The sequence below is a fragment of the Oncorhynchus mykiss genome, chromosome 22 (assembly GCF_013265735.2).
Source record: "Oncorhynchus mykiss isolate Arlee chromosome 22, USDA_OmykA_1.1, whole genome shotgun sequence".
Taxonomy (NCBI): domain Eukaryota; kingdom Metazoa; phylum Chordata; class Actinopteri; order Salmoniformes; family Salmonidae; genus Oncorhynchus; species Oncorhynchus mykiss.
Window position 1 is genome coordinate 2,738,904 of NC_048586.1, and position 23,216 is coordinate 2,762,119.

The window sequence follows — 23,216 nt, forward strand, 5'->3', positions numbered from 1 at the left end:
TAAAATAATGTGGTGATCCTAACTGACCTAAGACAGGGAATTCTTACTAGGATTAAATGTGTAAAACTGAGTTTAAACCTATTTGGCTAAGGTGTATGCAAACTTCCGACTTCAACTGTAGCTATTCTGTTCTGCAACATTAGTCCTAGCTCTAGCTGAGGAAAGATTGACGTAACACAATCATCCAAACCAGAAAATGTAGGCTACATTAGTCCTAGCTCTAACTGAGGAAAGGATGATGTAACACAATCATCCAAACCGGAAAATGTTGGCTAAATTAGTCCTAGCTCTAGCTGAGGAAAGATTGACGTAACACAATCATCCAAACCGGAAAATGTAAGCTACATTAGTCCTAGCTCTAACTGAGGAAAGGATGATGTAACACAATCATCCAAACCAGAAAATGTAGGCTACATTAGTCCTAGCTCTAACTGAGGAAAGATTGACAAAACACAATCATCCAAACTGGAAAATGTAGGCTACATTAGTCCTAGCTCTAACTGAGGAAAGAGTGACGTAACACAATCATCCAAACCAGAAAATGTAGGCTACATTAGTCCTAGCTCTAACTGAGGAAAGGATGATGTAACACAATCATCCAAACCGGAAAATGTTGGCTAAATTAGTCCTAGCTTTAACTGGAGAAAGACTGACGGAACAGAATCATCCACAACGTAAAATGTAGGCTACGCTAGTCCTAGCTCTAACTCAGGAAAGATTGACGTAATACAATCATCCAAATCGGAAAATGTAGGCTACATTAGTCCTAGCTCTAACTGGGGAAACATTGAATAAAACAATAATCCAAACCGTGAAATGTAGGCTACATTAGTCCTAGCTCTATCTCAGGAAACACTGACGTAACACAATCATCCAAACTGTGAAATGTAGGCTATATAAGTCCTAGCTCTAAATGAGGTAAGAATGATGGAACAGAATCATCCGCACCGGAAAATGTAGGCTACATTAGTCCTAGCTCTAACTCAGGAAACACTGACGTAACACAATCATCCAAACTGTAAAATGTAGGCTACATTAGTCCTAGCACTAACTGAGGAAAGATTGACGTAACACAGTGATCCAAACCTGAAAATGAAGGCTACATTAGTCCTAGTTCTAACCGAGGAAAGACTAACGTGACACAGTCATCCAAACCGGAAAATGTAGGCTACATTAGTCAAAGCTCTAACCGAGGAAAGGATGACGTAACACAATCATCCAAACCGGAAAATGTAGACCACATTAGTCCTTGCTCTAACTGAGGAAAGATTGACAAAACACAATCATCCAAACTGGAAAATGTAGGTTACATTAGTCCTAGCTCTAACTGAGGAAAGAGTGACGTAACACAATCCTCCAAACCGGAAAATGTAGGCTACATTAGTCCTAGCTCTAACTGAGCAGATATTGACATAACACAGTCATCCAAACCGGAAAATGTAGTCTACATTAGTCCTAGCTCTCACTGAGGAAAGACTGACGTAACACAATCATCAAAACCGTGAAATGTAGGCTACATTAGTCCTAGCTCTAACTGAGGACATATTGACATAAGACAGTCATCCAAACCGGAAAATGTAGGCTACATTAGTCCTAGCTCTAACTGAGGAAAGACTGATGTAACAGAATCATCCAAACCGGAAAATGTAGGCAACATTAGTCCTAGCTCTAACTGAGGAAAGGATGACATAACACAATCATCCAAACTGGAAAATGTAGGCAACATTAGTCCTAGCTCTAACTGAGGAAAGGATGACATAACACAATCATCCAAACCGGAGAATGTAGACCACATTAGTCCTAGCTCTAACTGAGGAAAGATTGAAGTAACACAATCATCCAAACTGGAAAATATAGGCTACATTAGTCCTAGCACTAACTGAGGAAAGATTGACATAACACAATCATCCAAACTGGAAAATGTAGGCTACATTAGTCCTAGCACTAACTGAGGAAAGACAAATGTAAAACAATCATCCAAACCATGAAATGTAGGTTACATTAGTCCTAGCTCTTACCGAGGAAAGACTAGTGTGACAAAGTCATCCAAACTGGAAAATGTAGACCACATTAGTCCTAGCTCTAACTAAGGAAAGATTGACATAACACAATCATCCAAACTGGAAAATGTAGGCTACATTAGTCCTAGCTCTCACTGAGGAAAGACTGATGTAAAAGAATCATCCAAACTGGAAAATGTAGGCTACATTAGTCCTAGCTCTAACTGAGGAAAGGATGACATAACACAATCATCCAAACCGGAAAATGTAGACCACATTAGTCCTAGCTCTAACTGAGGAAAGATTGAAGTAACACAATCATCCAAAATGGAAAATGGAGGCTACATTAGTCCTAGCACTAACTGAGAAAAGACTGACGTAATACAATCATCCAAACCAGAACATGTAGGCTACATTAGTCCTAGCTTTAACCGAGGAAAGACTAATGTGACACAGTCATCCAAACTGGAAAATGTAGGCTACATTAGTCCTAGCTCTAACCGAGGAAAGAGTGACGTAACACAATCATCCATACCGGAAAATGTAGACCACATTAGTCCTAGCTTTAACTAAGGAAAGATTGACATAACACAATCATCCAAACTGGAAAATGTAGGCTACATTAGTCCTAGCACTAACTGGGGAAAGACTGACATAACACAATCATCAAAACCGTGAAATGTAGGTTACATTAGTCCTAGCTCTAACTGAGGAAAGATTGACGTAACACAGTCATCCAAACCGTGAAATGTACGTTACATTAGTCCTAGCTCTAACTGAGGAAAGGTTGACGTAACACAGTCAACCAAACCGGAAAATTTAGGCTACACTAGTCCTAGCTCTAACTGAGGAAAGACTGACGGAACAGAATCATCCACACTGGAAAATGTAGGCTACATTAGTCCTAGCTCTAACTAAGGAAATACTGATTTAACACAATCATCCAAATCATAAAATGCAAGCTACGTTTGTTCTGGCTCTACCTGAGGAAAGATTGACGTAACACAGTCATCCAAACCGGAAAATGTAGGCTACATTAGTCCTAGCTCTCACTGAGGAAAGACTGATGTAAAAGAATCATCCAAACCGGAAAATGTAGGCTACATTAGTCCTAGCTCTAACTGACGAAAGGATGACATAACACAATCATCCAAACCGGAAAATGTAGACCACATTAGTCCTAGCTCTAACTGAGGAAAGAGTGACGTAACACAATAATCCAAACCAGAAAATGTAGGCTACATTAGTCCTAGCTCTAACTGAGGAAAGGATGATGTAACACAATCATCCAAACCGGAAAATGTTGGCTAAATTAGTCCTAGCTCTAGCTGAGGAAAGATTGACGTAACACAATCATCCAAACCGGAAAATGTAAGCTACATTAGTCCTAGCTCTAACTGAGGAAAGAGTGACGTAACACAATCATCCAAACCAGAAAATGTAGGCTACATTAGTCCTAGCTCTAACTGAGGAAAGGATGATGTAACACAATCATCCAAACCGGAAAATGTTGGCTAAATTAGTCCTAGCTTTAACTGTGGAAAGGCTGACGGAACAGAATCATCCACACCGTAAAATGTAGGCTACACTAGTCCTAGCTCTAACTCAGGAAAGATTGACGTAATACAATCATCCAAATCGGAAAATGTAGGCTACATTAGTCCTAGCTCTAACTGGGGAAACATTGACTAAAACAATAATCCAAACCGTGAAATGTAGGCTACATTAGTCCTAGCTCTAACTCAGGAAACACTGACGTAACACAATCATCCAAACTGTGAAATGTAGGCTATATAAGTCCTAGCTCTAAATGAGGTAAGAATGACGGAACAGAATCATCCGCACCGGAAAATGTAGGCTACATTAGTCCTAGCTCTAACCGAGGAAAGACTAACGTGACACAGTCATCCAAACCGGAAAATGTAGGCTACATTAGTCCTAGCTCTAACCGAGGAAAGGATGACGTAACACAATCATCCAAACCGGAAAATGTAGACCACATTAGTCCTAGCTCTAACTGAGGAAAGATTGACAAAACACAATCATCCAAACTGGAAAATGTAGGTTACATTAGTCCTAGCTCTAACTGAGGAAAGATTGATGTGACACAATCATCCAAACCGGAAAATGTCGGCTACATTAGTCCTAGCTCTAACTGAGCAGATATTGACATAACACAGTCATCCAAACCGGAAAATGTAGTCTACATTAGTCCTAGCTCTCACTGAGGAAAGACTGACGTAACACAATCATCAAAACCGTGAAATGTAGGCTACATTAGGTCTACCTCTAACTGAGGACATATTGACATAAGACAGTCATCCAAACCTGAAAATGTAGGCTACATTAGTCCTAGCTCTAACTGAGGAAAGACTGATGTAACAGAATTATCCAAACCGGAAAATGTAGGCAACATTAGTCCTAGCTCTAACTGAGGAAAGGATGACATAACACAATCATCCAAACCGGAGAATGTAGACCACATTAGTCCTAGCTCTAACTGAGGAAAGATTGAAGTAACACAATCATCCAAACTGGAAAATATAGGCTACATTAGTCCTAGCACTAACTGAGGAAAGATTGACATAACACAATCATCCAAACTGGAAAATGTAGGCTACATTATTCCTGGCACTAACTGAGGAAAGACAAACGTAAAACAATCATCCAAACCATGAAATGTAGGTTACATTAGTCCTAGCTCTTACCGAGGAAAGACTAATGTGACACAGTCATCCAAACTGGAAAATATAGGCTACATTAGTCCTAGCACTAACTGAGGAAAGATTGACATAACACAATCATCCAAACTGGAAACTGTAGGCTACATTATTCCTAGCACTAACTGAGGAAAGACAAACGTAAAAGAATCATCCAAACCATGAAATGTAGGTTACATTAGTCCTAGCTCTTACCGAGGAAAGACTAATGTGACACAGTCATCCAAACTGGAAAATGTAGGCTACATTAGTCCTAGCTCTAACCGAGGAAAGGATGACGTAACACAATCATCCAAACCGGAAAATGTAGACCACATTAGTCCTAGCTCTAACTAAGGAAAGATTGACATAACACAATCATCCAAACTGGAAAATGTAGGCTGCATTAGTCCTAGCTCTCACTGAGGAAAGACTGATGTAAAAGAATCATCCAAACTGGAAAATGTAGGCTACATTAGTCCTAGCTCTAACTGAGGAAAGGATGACATAACACAATCATCCAAACCGGAAAATGTAGACCACATTAGTCCTAGCTCTAACTGAGGAAAGATTGAAGTAACACAATCATCCAAAATGGAAAATGGAGGCTACATTAGTCCTAGCACTAACTGAGAAAAGACTGACGTAATACAATCATCCAAACCAGAACATGTAGGCTACATTAGTCCTAGCTCTAACCGAGGAAAGACTAATGTGACACAGTCATCCAAACTGGAAAATGTAGGCTACATTAGTCCTAGCTCTAACCGAGGAAAGAGTGACGTAACACAATCATCCAAACCGGAAAATGTAGACCACATTAGTCCTAGCTTTAACTAAGGAAAGATTGACATAACACAATCATCCAAACTGGAAAATGTAGGCTACATTAGTCCTAGCACTAACTGGGGAAAGACTGACGTAACACAATCATCAAAACCGTGAAATGTAGGTTACATTAGTCCTAGCTCTAACTGAGGACAGATTGACGTAACACAGTCATCCAAACCGTGAAATGTAGGTTACATTAGTCCTAGCTCTAACTGAGGAAAGGTTGACGTAACACAGTCAACCAAACCGGAAAATTTAGGCTACACTAGTCTTAGCTCTAACTGAGGAAAGACTGACGGAACAGAATCATCCACACTGGAAAATGTAGGCTACATTAGTCCTAGGTCTAACTAAGGAAATACTGATTTAACACAATCATCCAAATCATAAAATGCAAGCTACGTTTGTTCTGGCTCTACCTGAGGAAAGATTGACGTAACACAGTCATCCAAACCGGAAAATGTAGGCTACATTAGTCCTAGCTCTCACTGAGGAAAGACTGATGTAAAAGAATCATCCAAACCGGAAAATGTAGGCTACATTAGTCCTAGCTCTAACTGAGGAAAGGATGACATAACACAATCATCCAAACCGGAAAATGTAGACCACATTAGTCCTAGCTCTAACTGAGGAAAGATTGAAGTAACACAATCATCCAAACTGGAAAATGTAGGCTACATTAGTCCTAGCTCTAACTGAGGAAAGAGTGACGTAACAAAATCATTGAAACCGGAAAATGTAGGCTACATTAGTCCTATCTCTAACTGAGGAAAGATTGCCATAACACAGTCATCCAAAACGGAAAATGCAGGCTACATTAGTCGTAGCTCTAACTGAGGAAAGATTGACGTAACACAGTCATCCAACCAGAAAATGTGGGCTACATTAGTCCAAGCTCTAACTGAGGAAAGAGTGACGTAACAAAATCATTGAAACCGGAAAATGTAGGCTACATTAGTCCTAGCTCTAACTGAGGAAATATTGACATAACACAGTCATCCAAACCGGAAAATGTAGGCTACATTAGTCTTAGCTCTAACTGAGGCTAGACTGACGTAACACAATCATCCAAACCAGAAAATGTCGGGTACATTAGTCCTGGCTCTAACTGGGGAAACATTGACTAACAAAATCATCCAAACGGTGAAATGTTTTCTACATTAGTCCTATCTCTAACTGAGGAAAGACTGATGTAACAGAATCATCCAAACCGGAAAATGAAGGCTACATTAGTCCTAGGTCTAACTGAGGAAAGGCTGACGTACTACAATCATCCAAACCAGAAAATGTAGGCTACGTTAGTCCTAGCTCTAACTGAGGAAAGATTGACATAACACAGTCATCCAAACCCTAAAATGCAGGCTACATTTGTCGAAGCTCTAACTGAGGAAAGACTGAAGTAACACAGTCATCCAACCAGAAAATGTGGGCTGTATTAGTCCTAGCTCTAACTGAGGAAAGAATGGCCTAACACAATCATCCAAACCGGAAAATGTAGGCTACATTAGTCCTAGCTCTAACTGATGAAATATTGACGTAACACAGTCATCCAAACCGGAAAATGTAGGCTACATCAGTCCTAGCTCTAATTGAGGAAAGACTGACGTAACACAATCATCTAAACCGTGAAATGTAGGCTATATTATTCCTAGCTCTAACTGAGGAAGGAATAACGTGACACAATAATCCAAACTGGAAAAATGTAGGCTACATGATTCCTAGCTCTAACTGAGGAAAGACTGACGTAACACAATCATCCAAACCGTGAAATGTAGGCTATATTAGTCCTAGATCCAACTGAGGAATGACTGACGTAACACATTCATCCAAACCGGAAAATGTAGGCTACATCAGTCCTAGCTCTAACTGAGGATAAATTGACATAACACAGTCATCCAAACCGGAAAATGTAGGCTACATTAGTCCTAGCACTAACTGAGGAAAGACTGACGTAACACAATCATCCAAACCGTGAAATGTAGGTTACATTAGTCCTAGCTCTAACCGAGGAAAGACTAACATGACACAGTCATCCAAACCGGAAAATTTAGGCTGCATTAGTCCTAGCTCTGACTTAGGAAAGACTGACGTAACACAATCATCCAAACAGGAAAATGTAGGCTAAATTAATCCTAGCTCTATCTGAGGAAAGACTAACGTAACACAATCACCCAAACAGTAAAATGTAGGCTATATTAGTCCTAGCTCCCACTGAGGAAAGACAAATGTGACACAATCATCCAAACCGGAAAATGTAGGCTACGTTAGTCCTAGCTCTAACTGAGGAATGAGTGACGTAAAACAATCATCCAAACCGGAAAATGTAGGCTACATTAGTCCTAGCTCTAACTGAGGAAAGATTGACGTACACAGTCATCCAAACCGGAAAATGTAGGCTACATTAGTCCTAGCAGTAACTGAGGAAAGACTGACGTAACACAATGATCCATCCGGAAAATGTAGGCAACATTAGTCCTAGCTCTAACTGAGGAGAGATTAACGTAACACAATCATCCAAACCGGAAAATGTAGGCTACATTAGTCCTAGCTCTAACTGAGGATAAATTGACGTAACACAGTCATCCAAACCGGAAAATGTAGGCTACATTAGTCCTAGCACTAACTGAGGAAAGACTGACGTAACACAATCATCCAAACCGTGAAATGTAGGTTACATTAGTCCTAGCTCTAACCGAGGAAAGACTAACATGACACAGTCATCCAAACCGGAAAATTTAGGCTGCATTAGTCCTAGCTCTGACTTAGGAAAGACTGACGTAACACAATCATCCAAACAGGAAAATGTAGGCTAAATTAATCCTAGCTCTATCTGAGGAAAGACTAACGTAACACAATCACCCAAACAGTAAAATGTAGGCTATATTAGTCCTAGCTCCCACTGAGGAAAGACAAATGTGACACAATCATCCAAACCGGAAAATGTAGGCTACGTTAGTCCTAGCTCTAACTGAGGAATGAGTGACGTGAAACAATCATCCAAACCGGAAAATGTAGGCTACATTAGTCCTAGCTCTAACTGAGGAGAGATTAACGTAACACAATCATCCAAACCGGAAAATGTAGGCTACATTAGTCCTAGCTCTAACTGAGGATAAATTGACATAACACAGTCATCCAAACCGGAAAATGTAGGCTACATTAGTCCTAGCACTAACTGAGGAAAGACTGACGTAACACAATCATCCAAACCGTGAAATGTAGGTTACATTAGTCCTAGCTCTAACCGAGGAAAGACTAACATGACAGTCATCCAAACCGGAAAATTTAGGCTGCATTAGTCCTAGCTCTGACTTAGGAAAGACTGACGTAACACAATCATCCAAACAGGAAAATGTAGGCTAAATTAGTCCTAGCTCTATCTGAGGAAAGACTAACGTAACACAATCATCCAAATCGTGAAATGTAGGCTACATTAGTCCTAGCTCTACCCGAGGAAAGACTAACGTAACACAATCATCCAAACCGGAAAATTTAGGCTGCATTAGTCCTAGCTCTGACTTAGGAAAGACTGACGTGACACAATCATCCAAAGCGTGAAATGTAGGCTACATTAGTCCTAGCTCTAACTGAGAAAAGATTGACGTGACACAATCATCCAAAGCATGAAATGTAGGCTACATTAGTCCTAGCTATAACTGAGGAAAGACGGACATAACACAATCATCCAAACCATGAAATGTAGGCTACATTAGTCCTAGCCCTAACCGAGGAAAGACTAACATGACACAATCATCCAAACCGGAAAATGTAGGCTACATTAGTCATAGCTCTAACTGAGGAAAGAGTGACGTAACACAATCATCCAAACCGGAAAATGTAGGCTACATTAGTCCTAGCTCTAACTGAGGAGAGATTGACGTAACACAATCATCCAAACCGGAAAATGTAGGCTGCATTAGTCCTAGCACTAACTGAGGAGAGACTGACGTAACACAATCATCCAAACCCTGAAATGTAGTCTACATTAGTCCTAGCTCTAACTGAGGAAAGACTGACGTGACACAATCATCCAAACCGGAAAATGTAGGCTACATCAGTCCTACCTCTAACTGAGGAGAGATTGTCGTAACACAATCATCCAAACCGGGAAAATGTAGGCTGCATTAGTCCTAGCTCTAACTGAGGAAAGACCGACGTAACACATTCATCCAAACCGTGAAATGTAGGCTACGTTAGTACTAGCTCTAACCGAGGAAAGACTAACGTGACACAATCATCCAAACAGGAAAATGTAGGCTACGTTAGTCCTAGCTCTAACTGAGGAAAGACCGACGTAACACAATCATCAAAACCGTGAAATGTAGGCTACATTATTCCTAGCTCTAACTGAGGAAAGAATAACGTGACACAATCATCCAAATCGTAAAATGTAGGCTACATTAGTCCTAGCTCTAAATGAGGAAAGACTGACGTAACACAATCATCCAAACCATGAAATGTAGTCTACATTAGTACTAGCTCTAACCGAGGAAAGAATAACGTGACACAATCATCCAAACAGGAAAATGTAGGCTACATTAGTCCTAGCTCTAACTGAGGAAAGAGTGACGCAACACAATCATCCAAACTGGAAAATGTATGCTATATTAGTCCTAGCTCTAACTGAGGAAAGATTGACATAACATAGTCATCCAAACCGGAAAATGTAGGCTACATTAGTCCTAGCTCTAGCTGAGGAAAGAGTGACGTAACACAATCATCCCAACCGGAAAATGTAGGCTACATTAGTCCTAGCTCTAACTGAGGAAAGACTCACCTAACACAATCGGTCATATTTAGCTAACTCTCACCTGAACGTCATATGAATTACTATTTACAATTCATCACATCATTTGAACGAGCTAATATGAATTACTATTTACATTTCATCACATCATTGGTGAGCTCATGAAAGATCTAAGTTAGTGATTCCAAAACTTTCTATAGTCCTGTACCCCTTCAAACATTCAACCACCAGCAGCTGCATACCGTCTCTAGTAGGGCCGAGAATCCACTCTCACATAGATACGTGGTTGCACAGGGCAATAGTGTCTTAACAGCGTGATTTTTTCAAGGCAGGATACTCTGAGCGCAGCCCAATCCAGAAGTCTGGCAGTGGCTTCTGATAAAATTTAATTTTTACAGTACCGCTTGTTGCAATTTCGATGAGGTTCTCTTGTTCAGATATCGGTAAGTGGACTGGAGGCAGGGCATGAAAGGGATAATGAATCCAGTTGTTTCTGTCATCCGTTTCGGAAAAGTACCTGCATAATTGCGAACCCAACTCACTCAGGTGCTTCACTATATCACATTGGACATTGTTCGTAAATTTGAATTCATTTGCATCCCAAAAAATTATACAATGATGAAAATCCTGTGTGTTGTCCTTGTTAACCTCTCTTGGGAAGGGGGCAGTATTTTCACATCAGGATTAAAAGTGTGCCCAAAGTAAACTGCCTGTTACTCAGGCCCAGAAGCTATGATATGCATATAATTGGTAGATTTGGATGGAAAACACTCTACAGTTTCTAAAACGGTTACCATTATGTCTGTGAGTATAACAGAACTGATTTGGCAGGTGAAACCCCAAGGACAAACCACCCCCCCCCCCCCCCCCCCCCCAATGAAAATTCAGCCTACCACTGTTTTCAATGGCTGTCACTTTTATTATAAGGCAAAATCCTCCCAGATTGCAGTTCGTAGGGCTTCCACTAGATGTCAACAGTCTTTAGAAAGAGTTTCATGCTGGTTTTTGGAAAAATGAGCCAACAGAAGAAGATCATCAAAGGTAAGGCATTTATTATTTCGCTATTTCTGACATTCGTGTCGCACCTGCCTGGTTGAAATATGTTTTTCATGCTTTTGTATGCGCTGTCCTCAGATAATCGTATGGTGTGCTTTCGCCGTAAAACCTTTTTGAAATCTGACACAGCGGCTGGATTAACTTCTTAGGGCTGCAATCCCGTTAACGGGAGCGATATGACAACAGCCAGTCAAAGTGTGGGGCGCCATTTTCAAAACATCGAAAATCTCATAATTAACATTCCTCAAACATACATGTATCTAATCCTACCATTTTAAAGCTATTCTCGTTGTTAATCACACAGGTGTCAGATTTCAAATATGTTTTACAGCAAAAGCACCACAAACGATTATGTTTGTACATAGCCACAGAAAAACACAGCCATTTTTTTTCCAGCCAAAGAGAGGAGTTTCAAAAAGCACAAATAGAGATAAAATTAATCACTAACCTTTTGATGATCTTCCTCAGATGACACTAATAGGACTTCATGTTACACAATACATGTATTTTTTGTTTGATAAAGTTCATATTTATCAAAATATGAGTTTACATTGGCGCGTTACATTCAATAGTTCCAAAAACATCCAGTGATTTTGCATAGCCACACCATTCAACAGAAATACTAATCATAAATGTAGATAATAATACAAGTTATACACATGGAATTATAGATATACCTCTCCTTAATGCAACCGCTGTGTCTGATTTCAAAAAAAGTTTACGGAATAAGCCAGCCATGCAATAATCTGAGATGGCACTCAGAGACATTTGTCACAAGAGCCGCCATGTTCGCGTCAACATAAACAAGAAATTACATGATAAATATTCCCTTAACTTTGATGATCTACATCAGAAAGCACTCCGGGAATCCCAGGTCCACAATAAATGTTTGTTTTGTTTGATAATATCCTTTATTTATGTCCAAATACCTTCTTTTGTTAGCGCGTTTAGTATACATATCCAAACGCTCATTATGGTCAGCGTTACATCGGACAAAAACTTCAAAAAGTTATATTACAGGTCGAAGAAACATTTAAAACTAAGTACAGAATCAATCATTAGGATGTTTTTAACATATAGCATCACTAAAGTTCCAACCGGAGTACTCCTTCTTGTCATCATGAGCAATGGAACGCAAGTGAATACCATGAGGAATAAGTGCGATCAGAAAATGGCTGCTTGATAGACTCCTGATGCATTCTGCTATCATTTACTCCCACAACACCATAGAAGTCTCATTACAATTTCTATTGATGGTTGACATTTAGTGGAACACCTAGGCAGAGCAACATCATTAATATCTCAAGGGGATTTCATTGGGGACTCTGGTGAATACATACAAAGCTCAGATTTCTCACTTCCTGTTTTCATTTCTCCTCAGGATTTTCTCTGCCATATGAGTTCTGTTATACTCACAGACATCATTCAAACAGTTTTAGAAACTTTAGAGTGTTTTCTATCCAATACTAATAATAATATGCATATATTAGCAACTGGGACTGAGGAGCAGGCCGTTTACTTTGGGCAACTTATACATCCAAGCTACTCAATACTGCCCCTCAGCCATAATAAGTTAACAAGAAGTTAAGCTTTATTTTGTTGTATTACACTTGTGATTTTATGAAAGTTAAATATCTATAATTCTCTATTTTGAATTTCGCACTCTGCAATTTCACTGGATGTTGGCCAGGTGGGACGCTACCGTCCCATCTGCCCATAAGAAGATATTAACAAAGTTAACCATTTTCACTGTAGTGTCCAAAATGTTTTTCAAGCAGTCAGGCATTCCCTTGACAGCAAGAGCCTCTCAGTGGATGCTGCAGTGTACAAAAGTGGTGTTGGGAGCAACTGCTTGCACGTGCGTTGCCACTCCACTATGTCTCCCTGTCATGGTTTTTGCGCCATCAGTACAGATACCAACATGAGCAGCAGCTACATTTGGCTACATACGGACCGTTAGTGGAGGTCCCGCGAGAGAGTAGCAGTTAAAGTGAATGGATGTTAATTATTTGACTAGGCTACCTGTATTTGACATTGTGTTGTTATTTCACTGGTTTAATTTTATTTTTGTCAGTGAAAAGAGGCGAGAAAAAACCTCACCCAAATGTATAGCCCCGTTGGAAAATATAAATGGTCTGTTTAAAATGTGATGAGTAAAAAAAAAAAAAAGTGAATCGCGTACCCCAGTTTAGGAATACCTAATCTAAGTAATTGAGTAAAACACTTAACACGAAATTAATCCAAAGATGGGTAGTTTGTGCATGCCGCCATGTTTGTTTTTCCGGTCAACCAAAGATAAGAAGAGGAGACAAGATGAGTTTGGTCTCTTTGCAGTGTGCATGTTGTAGGGGATGTGTCATCTACCATCATTCAAATCCCTTCATTCCCTTTCGGGAAGTTTACTCAAAAGATGAGTGAACTTTCCCTCACCTCATTTTGAATAACAACTTTGGTCTGACAGACATTTACGTGACACCCAGAATGCATTGAATAATGTCAACAAACACGGCGCCACACACAGCTGGCAAATAGATTAGCATTAGCTCATTATAATCATTATAACCTTCAATAAAATATTTGACACACATCATATGTGTCCATTACAATCTATCCAAGAATCAAAATGCATGATTTGTCACCAGTACGTGAAAACATGTGATTAAAACAGTAAATACATTATGCTCCAAACATACTTACGGTATGCTACAGTAGAAACGACAATGCGATAAACAGACGCTCGTTAATTTTTTTAGACAGACACCTTTTCCAAGAGCTTTGATGGCCAGAGTGAGATAATTATTATACATTGAGAGCAAAATAGCTGATAAAATGCAACCCTTTTTCTCTCCAATGTCAGTCATTGATTCGATCACAACATTTCACATTATCATACATGGAGATAAAGCATTTCAGGATGTTACCATTTAGACTAGCATGTTCTATAACATATTGCTGTCAATGTGGTCAAATGCTTTAGAGTAATCTTTTAAAGAACAGGAAGTGGACTTTCAATTTTGTTGATTAAGGTCGTGATGTGGTCAAGGCAGCTATGTTACTTTCTGAATACATTTTGTTCATCTGCTATGATGATGTTGGTTAAACAGAACACAACAAAATAGTTTATACACAGCAGAAATTAGGTTATACCACGATAGTTCATTGGGACCCTTTTGTCTCCTGATTTGGATATAAATTCGTAGAAAAAAAGAGTTCCAAAAGGGTTCTTCGGCTGTCCCCATACAATAGGAGAACCTTTTTGGTTCCAGGTAGAACTATTTTGGGTTCCAAGTACAACTCACTGTGGAAAGGATTCTACATGGAACTGAAAGGGGTTCTACCTGGAAACAAAAGGGTTCTACCTGGAACCAAAAAGGGTTCTTCAAAGGTTTCTTCTATAGGGACAGGAGAAACATTTTTGTTCGATGTCTCTTTTTCTTGAATGTTCTCCTGTCGATGCCGCCAGTGGCGTTGTTTAGCAGTCTGAACTGAGCCGTCAAACTGCCGCTGGGAGTCCCTCATTGAGGCCCTAGCTCGCACTAATCAGGAACTGGAGGAGTAGCTCACCGTGAGAGTTGTGTGAGTAATTCACCCAGTTCCGTTTTCCAATCGGACACGGTCCTGGCCATCAGCACAGTGGCTATTGAAGTCGCTGAATAACGAGAGAAGTGCATACCTGTATAAATGGCGGAGTAAACTCTCATGCAGGTCTAGTGAATCAACATGCCTAAAGGAGTTGGCTTGGTGTAGATAGTATACTGTCACAGTGAAGATGTGGTTAGACTGGAGATGTAGTTTAGCTGTAGTTTAACCCATAGGAAGCCCTCCACTGAGTCATCAATAATCTGTCACTTGTAATCCAAACACAGCTGGCCTCTGATGAAAAGGCCTACGCCCCCTGAACCAGTACATGCACAGAGATGAAGTCTAGTCCTATTATGGACAAACCAGGAATAACCAGGACAGGTTGCCACTTGGGAGCAAGTTAAATTAGTTTCTGCCGCTCCAACTATATCCAGGCCAAGGTGCTGTAAACAATGAGAACTGGTTTAATTATTTTCTGATTAAATGTCAACATTACAGCTGTAACGGTTGTCTTGGGTGGAAGAAGGATCGGACCAAAGCGCAGCGTGGTTAGTGTTCATCTTTTTAATAAGAAACTGAACACGTCAAAAACACAAAACAACAAAATGACAACCGAAACATTTCTATCTGGTGCAGACACACAGAGACTAAAAATATCCACCCACGAAACACAAAGGAAAACAGGCTACCTAAATATGGTTCTCAATCAGGGACAATGATAGACAGCTGCCTCTGATTGAGAACCACATCAGGCCAAACACAGAAATAGAAAATATAGAAAAACTAACAGACTGCCCACCACAACTCACACCCTGACCATACTAAATAAAGACAAAACAAAGGAATAACGGTCAGAACGTGACAACAGCTCTGTAAATTACAAAACCTAAAGTTTGGGGCGGCATGCCCTGCGACCCTCCGGTACATCTGGGTTTTTAGGAGATAAGCCTTTTTGTCTTTCTAGTGTTCCTGACAGCTTCATTTGGTGATTATAACTCCTTGTCTGTCGTTGTGTAATTGCAATACAGTTCACAGGAAGCAGTACAGTTCACAGTGTTCAGGGTGACTTTGTTTACTGGGTGTGGGAGATTTCTGAGACGTCATTTATGCCGTCTCACAGGGGCTGGATTCTAGCATTTTCAGATAGGAGCACTAACCTCGGAGTCTGATAGAGACACTGCGGGGGAGGGGATATTTTTTTATCCCGCCTTTGAGATTCGGTCGAGTCCTCAATGTCCTCAACTCCATATTCTCTCTGATGACAGCCGCCACTTTGTCAGCGATGGTATCCTCCAAACGTTTAATGCTTGTGGAGAGTACATTCCATATTCTCTCTGATGGCAGCCGCCACTTTGTCAGCGATGGTATCCTCCAAACGGTTAATGCTTGTGGAGAGTACATTCCATATTCTCTCTGATGGCAGTCGCCACTTTGTCAGCGATGGTATCCTCCTACGTTTAATGCTTGTGGAGAGTACATTCCATATTCTCTCTGATGGCAGCCGCCACTTTGTCAGCGATGGTGTCCTCCTACGTTTAATGCTTGCGGAGAGTCCATTCCATATTCTCTCTGATGGCAGCCGCCACTTTGTCAGCGATGGTGTCCTCCTACGTTTAATTCTTGTGGAGAGTCCATTCCATATTCTCTCTGATGGCAGCCGCCACTTTGTCAGCGATGGTATCCTCCTACGTTTTATGCTTGTGGAGAGTACATTCCATATTCTCTCTGATGGCAGCCGCCACTTTGTCAGCGATGGTATCCTCCTACGTTTAATGCTTGTGGAGAGTACATTCCATATTCTCTCTGATGGCAGTCGCCACTTTGTCAGCGATGGTATCCTCCTACGTTTAATGCTTGTGGAGAGTACATTCCATATTCTCTCTGATGGCAGCCGCCACTTTGTCAGCGATGGTGTCCTCCTACGTTTAATGCTTGCGGAGAGTCCATTCCATATTCTCTCTGATGACAGCCGCCACTTTGTCAGCGATGGTATCCTCCAAACGTTTAATGCTTGTGGAGAGTACATTCCATATTCTCTCTGATGGCAGCTGCCACTTTGTCAGCGATGGTATCCTCCTACGTTTAATGCTTGTGGAGAGTACATTCCATATTCTCTCTGATGGCAGCCGCCACTTTGTCAGCGATGGTGTCCTCCTACGTTTAATGCTTGCGGAGAGTCCATTCCATATTCTCTCTGATGGCAGCCGCCACTTTGTCAGCGATGGTATCCTCCAAACGTTTAATGCTTGTGGAGAGTACATTCCATATTCTCTCTGATGGCAGCCGCCACTTTGTCAGCGATGGTATCCTCCTACGTTTAATTCTTGTGGAGAGTACATTCCATATTCTCTCTGATGGCAGCTGCCACTTTGTCAGCGATGGTATCCTCCTACGTTTAATGCTTGTGGAGAGTACATTCCATATTCTCTCTGATGGCAGCCATTTGTGTTAATTTGTGTTATTGAATCATCGCCCAACTTGTTTGCATTCGAGTGGAGGGACTTTGCTTGCTGTTTGCTGGCTTCGATCGGCATAGTGCTTACTTGCTTAAAATTAAAAACAACAAAAACTAGCTGACGGTTTAATTGCCTCAATGTAAAAAATCTTACAATTTATAAAAAAGCAAAACGCTTTGGATTTGGCTTATTCGCTAATTTAAATGTAAACACTTTACAAACATTTGCCAGTAACCAGCCGGATCTCTGTGTGTGTGTCAATCGCCTCACAGTAGAATGTCTATGTCGCCAGCCTAAATCTAATTCACTGATCTACCTAATGCCATGGCGTCTTTGAGAAGGAGAAATCCAAGCCTGATTAGGGCGAGGCAGAGAGTAGAGGCTGTGGGTGGGGTGGATGGAGGGATGGAAGGATGGGTGGATGGATGGGTGGATGGATGGGTGGGTGGGTGGGTGGGTATGAGGAGGGTTTTAGGTTCCGTATGAGGGTCTCTCTGTGTTTCTCATGCTCATTCTCTCATATACGCACGTACACGCAAACACAATCACACACACTGGTGGTCCCATGGAGTGCAGCTTAGCCATGGAGGACAATAGCAGTGGAAATGGATTATAATGATAAAGGATAGGTAGTGGGATAGACCCTACTGACCACGTGGACCATGAATATGGTAAAGCACACCTTGGTAGAACACCGCATTGATTCGTTCCAACGCTGGAGAACGGTGATTTTGCTAAACATGTGGTTAGCATGGTGCCATGTTCGCCTTTGCTGTATCTATTTGCCGTCATAGACTTCGATGGGGCCTGCAATGTATTTGTAGACATATGCTCTGTCCCCGTTCTTATGTATGAATTGGCTTGAGTGTGAAGGTTTGATACAGTCAAATAGTAAGGATTCATTTGATAGAATCACTCAAGGTATACTGAATAATTTTGGGGGGGATCATTTGAGGCACATTTCAGACATTTGATACGAGGTCTGCTTTATTAATCATTTATGATCTCTAAATTCATAAAATGTCGTCTTGTTGTATCAAATGTTACTTGCTGGGGACATCTAAGGCCTAGAGCATGGCAGTTTGCCAGACTCCCATCAAATTAGATAAAAAAAAAACTGACTAGCATGTTTCTCCCCTCAAAGATTCCTAGTGGCCCTTTAAAATAAATAAAAAATAGGGAGAGAAGGAGGAGAGAAGTCCCCTGCTATCTATTTTATTTGGCGCCACAGTTCAATTTTTAATGTCTTCCATTTGATTCCCTGCCTTTTTTTTGCTCTTTTTTATTTTCCATCCTCTTCTCATGATGCCAATTTAATTCAATCTGAGGGATTTCAGGCAGCCCAGTATCTTCTAATGTCTCTTTGGAAATGTCTCTTGTAACACATTGCATTTACTCTCACCTTTCCAGGGGGATTTGAAAGGGGTGAAGTAAAGATGCATTATTTGTAGAATCTGAAGTTTCATTAAAAACACTTTCTCTCTCCCTGTGTCCTCTTGTCATTTAAGTGGGCCATCTGTCTAAACATTTCAGCGTTTTTTTTTCTGGATAATTCCCCCAGCCTTATTCAGGATCCCTGGGAGGCCATCTTTGTTGTTGGCGGCGATGCTGGAGTATATTCTACTACCCCCATGGACTGAATGCAGCTCTGGGCCTCTGCCTCTCTCTCTCTCTCTTTGACGCCACAAGACACCTCATCATCCCCCTCTAACCCCATACCCTCCACCTCTCCCTATGTTTCCTAATCTCCCCTGCTTTTTGCCTCTTCCCTCTTCTTCCCTCAGCCTGGAGATCCTTTGGACTCGATTCATAGAAACATACAACCTTTTGAGACATGCTCTCTGTCTCTGTTGCTCTCTCCATTTTCTCCCACTACCTTGGTCACTCACCATCGTTCTCTACATCTTTCTCTCTTTCCTTCTTCTTCCCTTCCCCCTGCTGCACCAATTATCTCACTCTCCAACTCTCCTTATATCTTACTCGCCATATTCCTTCCCTCCCTCTTTCACCTTTCTCTATGTCTATCTATCTATCTATCTCTCCTCTCTGTCCCCCTGCTTCTCTGTCTTTTTTCCCTTTGTTGCCCTCCTTATCTCTCTCTCGCTCCCCCTCTCTTCCCTTCCTCTCCTCCTTATTGTAGGATTGGTATGCAGGCAGTGACCGGGGTGGGTGTCTACAAAGCAGCACATATTATTCTTGATCATTCCACAGGCCTCCTACAGAGCCGGTTATGAAGAGGGACCCCTTAATGATGCTGCCACTATTAACACTGCTATAACACCAAATTCCCCTCTCTTTTCCAAACCAATTGGTGCTACATTAATATTAGAACAGGATCCATTGAATTTACAGTGGCATGGTTTGATGATTTGGCCAAACATCCCCAATGCCCATATGACGGAGATTATTAGGGTAGTGGGGTAAGGGAGGACTATGGGTAATGAAGTCTATGGTGCAACTGTGATTCCACATGCTTCTGGCATATTTTTACCAGGAAACCAAAGCTCTAGTCTGGTACAGTGTCATGCTGCTTTGCCTTAAGTTAACACCCCCAGTTTTTTGCATATTTTCCCTTTTCAACTGCAATCCCTCTTTTAAATAAGAAATCATGCAATTGTAAAACACACACACAAACACACACAGTCTGCTCTGACCAAGGCTATTATAGTAAACTAAAACCTAAAAAATGATAAAAACTAAAAAAAAAACATTTTTTTTAAGTAAACTGAAACATAATAATTTTTTGATAAACTAAAACTATACTGAAACTACGTTTGACTGCAAAAAGCAAATGTTTTGTAGTGTCAGCAGCTGATGGGAACCAGAGATAAAAGGGAAAACCCAACCGACCTCAAAGGTCATCGGAACAGCGCCCACGATTTCAGAATAAAGACAAGGTGAGACAGCCACTAGCTATTAGTAGGTGCACGTCAATGTTTAGGACAACCAACTTTACCCGTTTGCATGAAAGAGCAGAAACATGGCAACCTGATTTCATTTAAAAAAAGAGAAGAAGCACTGATTCATTTACTCATCCAGACTGGCAAGTCCACAAGAAATTCAACCAAACATTTGATCCCGAATTGAAAACTCCTGGCGCTGTTAGAGTAAACGGGTTGATTGCTTTACAAATGGATACAACAACCCAGAAATGTAAGTTCTGAAGGAGGCATAAAATTAACCCTGTGTGTAGACGGATGGAGCAAAAAAGGACTGGCTGCTTCGTTTATGGGCATATCTGCCTGCTTCTATCGCCCCTCCTCCAACAAGGCACAACATGTGTTGCACAACCTCTATCAAATTTTGCATCCACACACCAGAGAGGTAATTGACTGCACATTGAATGCATGGGACAAGCACAGGAGAAGATCTTACTTGTCGTAACTGACAACAGGGTGAAAATAGTCATGGCTATCAACCTAGTACAGAACAGGCAAGAGAATACCTGTGACCAACAATAAACAGAGCTGGCCATAGATTTGAACGGCGCATCAGAATTATCTGAATCCGAGATGGACACCGACAATTATTATTTTAAATCCAAGTCACATTAAGATTGATTTATAATTTATACATAACCAAACCCAAGATCTGACCCATCACCTGATGTATTACTGCCCCTCAGTGGCAAGAAGTGACATACCAAAAAATGTTACTATAGGTCTACTACACATAGAGGTCACGTCCGCCAATGTGCTCTAACAGTGTGTGTGTGTGTGTGTGTGTGTGTGTCTCCAACTGTACCATCTTCAAGACCCTCTTTCTGCTTCCGCTAGTGCTTATCTTGGGCACAGTGGCTGCTGGAGGCAGAAAAACACAATATTAGAGTATTAGCACAGGGGCACTGCATTGTTGTAATAATGTGTGTGTGTGTGTGTTTTATTGAACCTGTATTTAACCAGGGAGTCTTGCTGAGACCTCGGTGTCTTTCACAGATGAGACCTGCATGAACACATCAATATACAACAATTACACTAGACATGAAAAGAAAGAAACACAACACAAAACGCTAAACAGAATCATACAAAACAAATACTATATTCTTTAGTAAAACAGCCCTCTAACTTACACCTGAACTGCCCTGGAGGCACCAACTCCACCAACTTTAAGGACTTTTGGAGATCATTTCACATGAAAGGAAAAAAAAAACCTAAAAGCAGATTTTTCCTAACACGGTGGAGATTGAAGTGATGTACTGAAGCACAGGAGTTTGGTGGCACCTTAATAACTGGGGAGGACGGGCTCATGGTAATGGCTATAGCAGAATGAACAGATTATTAAACAGATGTTTTTTTGTCTGTTTCACGCCATTCCATTTTCTCTGTTCGAAACATTATTATGAGCCATCCTCCCCGATGCAGCCTCCACTGGTCTGAAGGTTAACAATGAGGTAAGATATGGTGGACATTTATACAAGAGGGATTTATAGATCAAATCTCTGAAGCTGGAGACTCATATCTCCCTCACCTGCTTTAAGCACCGGCTGTCAGAGCAGCTCACAGATCACTGCACCTGTACATAGCTCATCTGTAAATAGCCTATCCAACTACATCATCCCCATACTGTATTTATTTATTTATCTTGCTCCTTTGCACCTCAGTATCTCAACTTGCACATTCATCATCTGCACATCCTACCATTCCAGTGTTTAATTGCTATATTGTAATTACTTTGCCACCATGGCCTATTTATTGCCTTACCTCCCTCATCCTTCCTCATTTTCACATGCTGTATATAGATTTCCCTACTGCATTATTGATTGTATGTTTGTTTATAACATTTGTAACTCTGTGTTGTTGTATGTGTCGAACTGCATTGCGTTATCTTGGCCAGGTCGCAGTTGTAGATGAGATCTACTTCTCAACTCGCCTACCTGGTTAAATAAAGGTGAAATAAAAATAAATAAAAATAAAAAGAGTGCAATGCATCAACTGACCAACATTTTCAAAATGTGTGCTGAACCTTTCGGCTGTAATAAAGCGCAATGCATTATGATAAACTGCTTCCAATGGCTTCAATTCAATGGCAGCTGCATTCATATAGATATCACCATAGTGAATAACCAGAATGAATGTTGACTGAATTATTCGTTTTCTGCTATTTAACAAAGGACAGGCCCTGTTCCTATAGAAGAAGACTGTTTCATTCTTCATTTCTAAACGGGCTCATCAACATGGTTTTTTGAAAGAAACTTTTTCGTCAATCCAGATGCCTAGATAATTATAAGCCTGGACACGATCAAAGAGGTCACCATCCAAAGTACATAAATCATCAGATACATGTTTATGTGATTTGGAAAATAACACATACTTGGTTTACCTGCATTAAGTACCAATTTCAGTTCAATAAAGGCTTTCTGCAGCTCTGACAGAACCTGGTCAGCTGTTGGGGCAATAGCATATTCAGTTTCATCTGCATACAGGTAAAGGTTTTTATAGATAAATCAATATTGTTCATGTAAATAGTGAAAAGAACCAGACCAAGAAATGATCCCCGTGGGACACAATTTATCTCCAGAAAACCTGATTTAACACCATCAGTAAATACACACTGTGTTCTGTTCTTTTAATAATTTTCAAACCAGCTACATGCAGCCTGGTCCAAGCCAATTGATGAAAGCCTCTGAATAAGTGACTAGTGATCCACAGTGTCGAAGGCTTTAGACAGATCAATGAAAGGGCCTCACAGTGTTTCTTTCTTATCCAAACAATGAAGAGCAGGATTTAAAACAAAAGACCTGGTCTGAAACCGGACTGATGTACATCTTAGTTTACATTGAGTACTTACCAAGAAATCTAGAATTTTGTTAATAGGACAATAGTTATTTAGGTTACACAGGTCACCA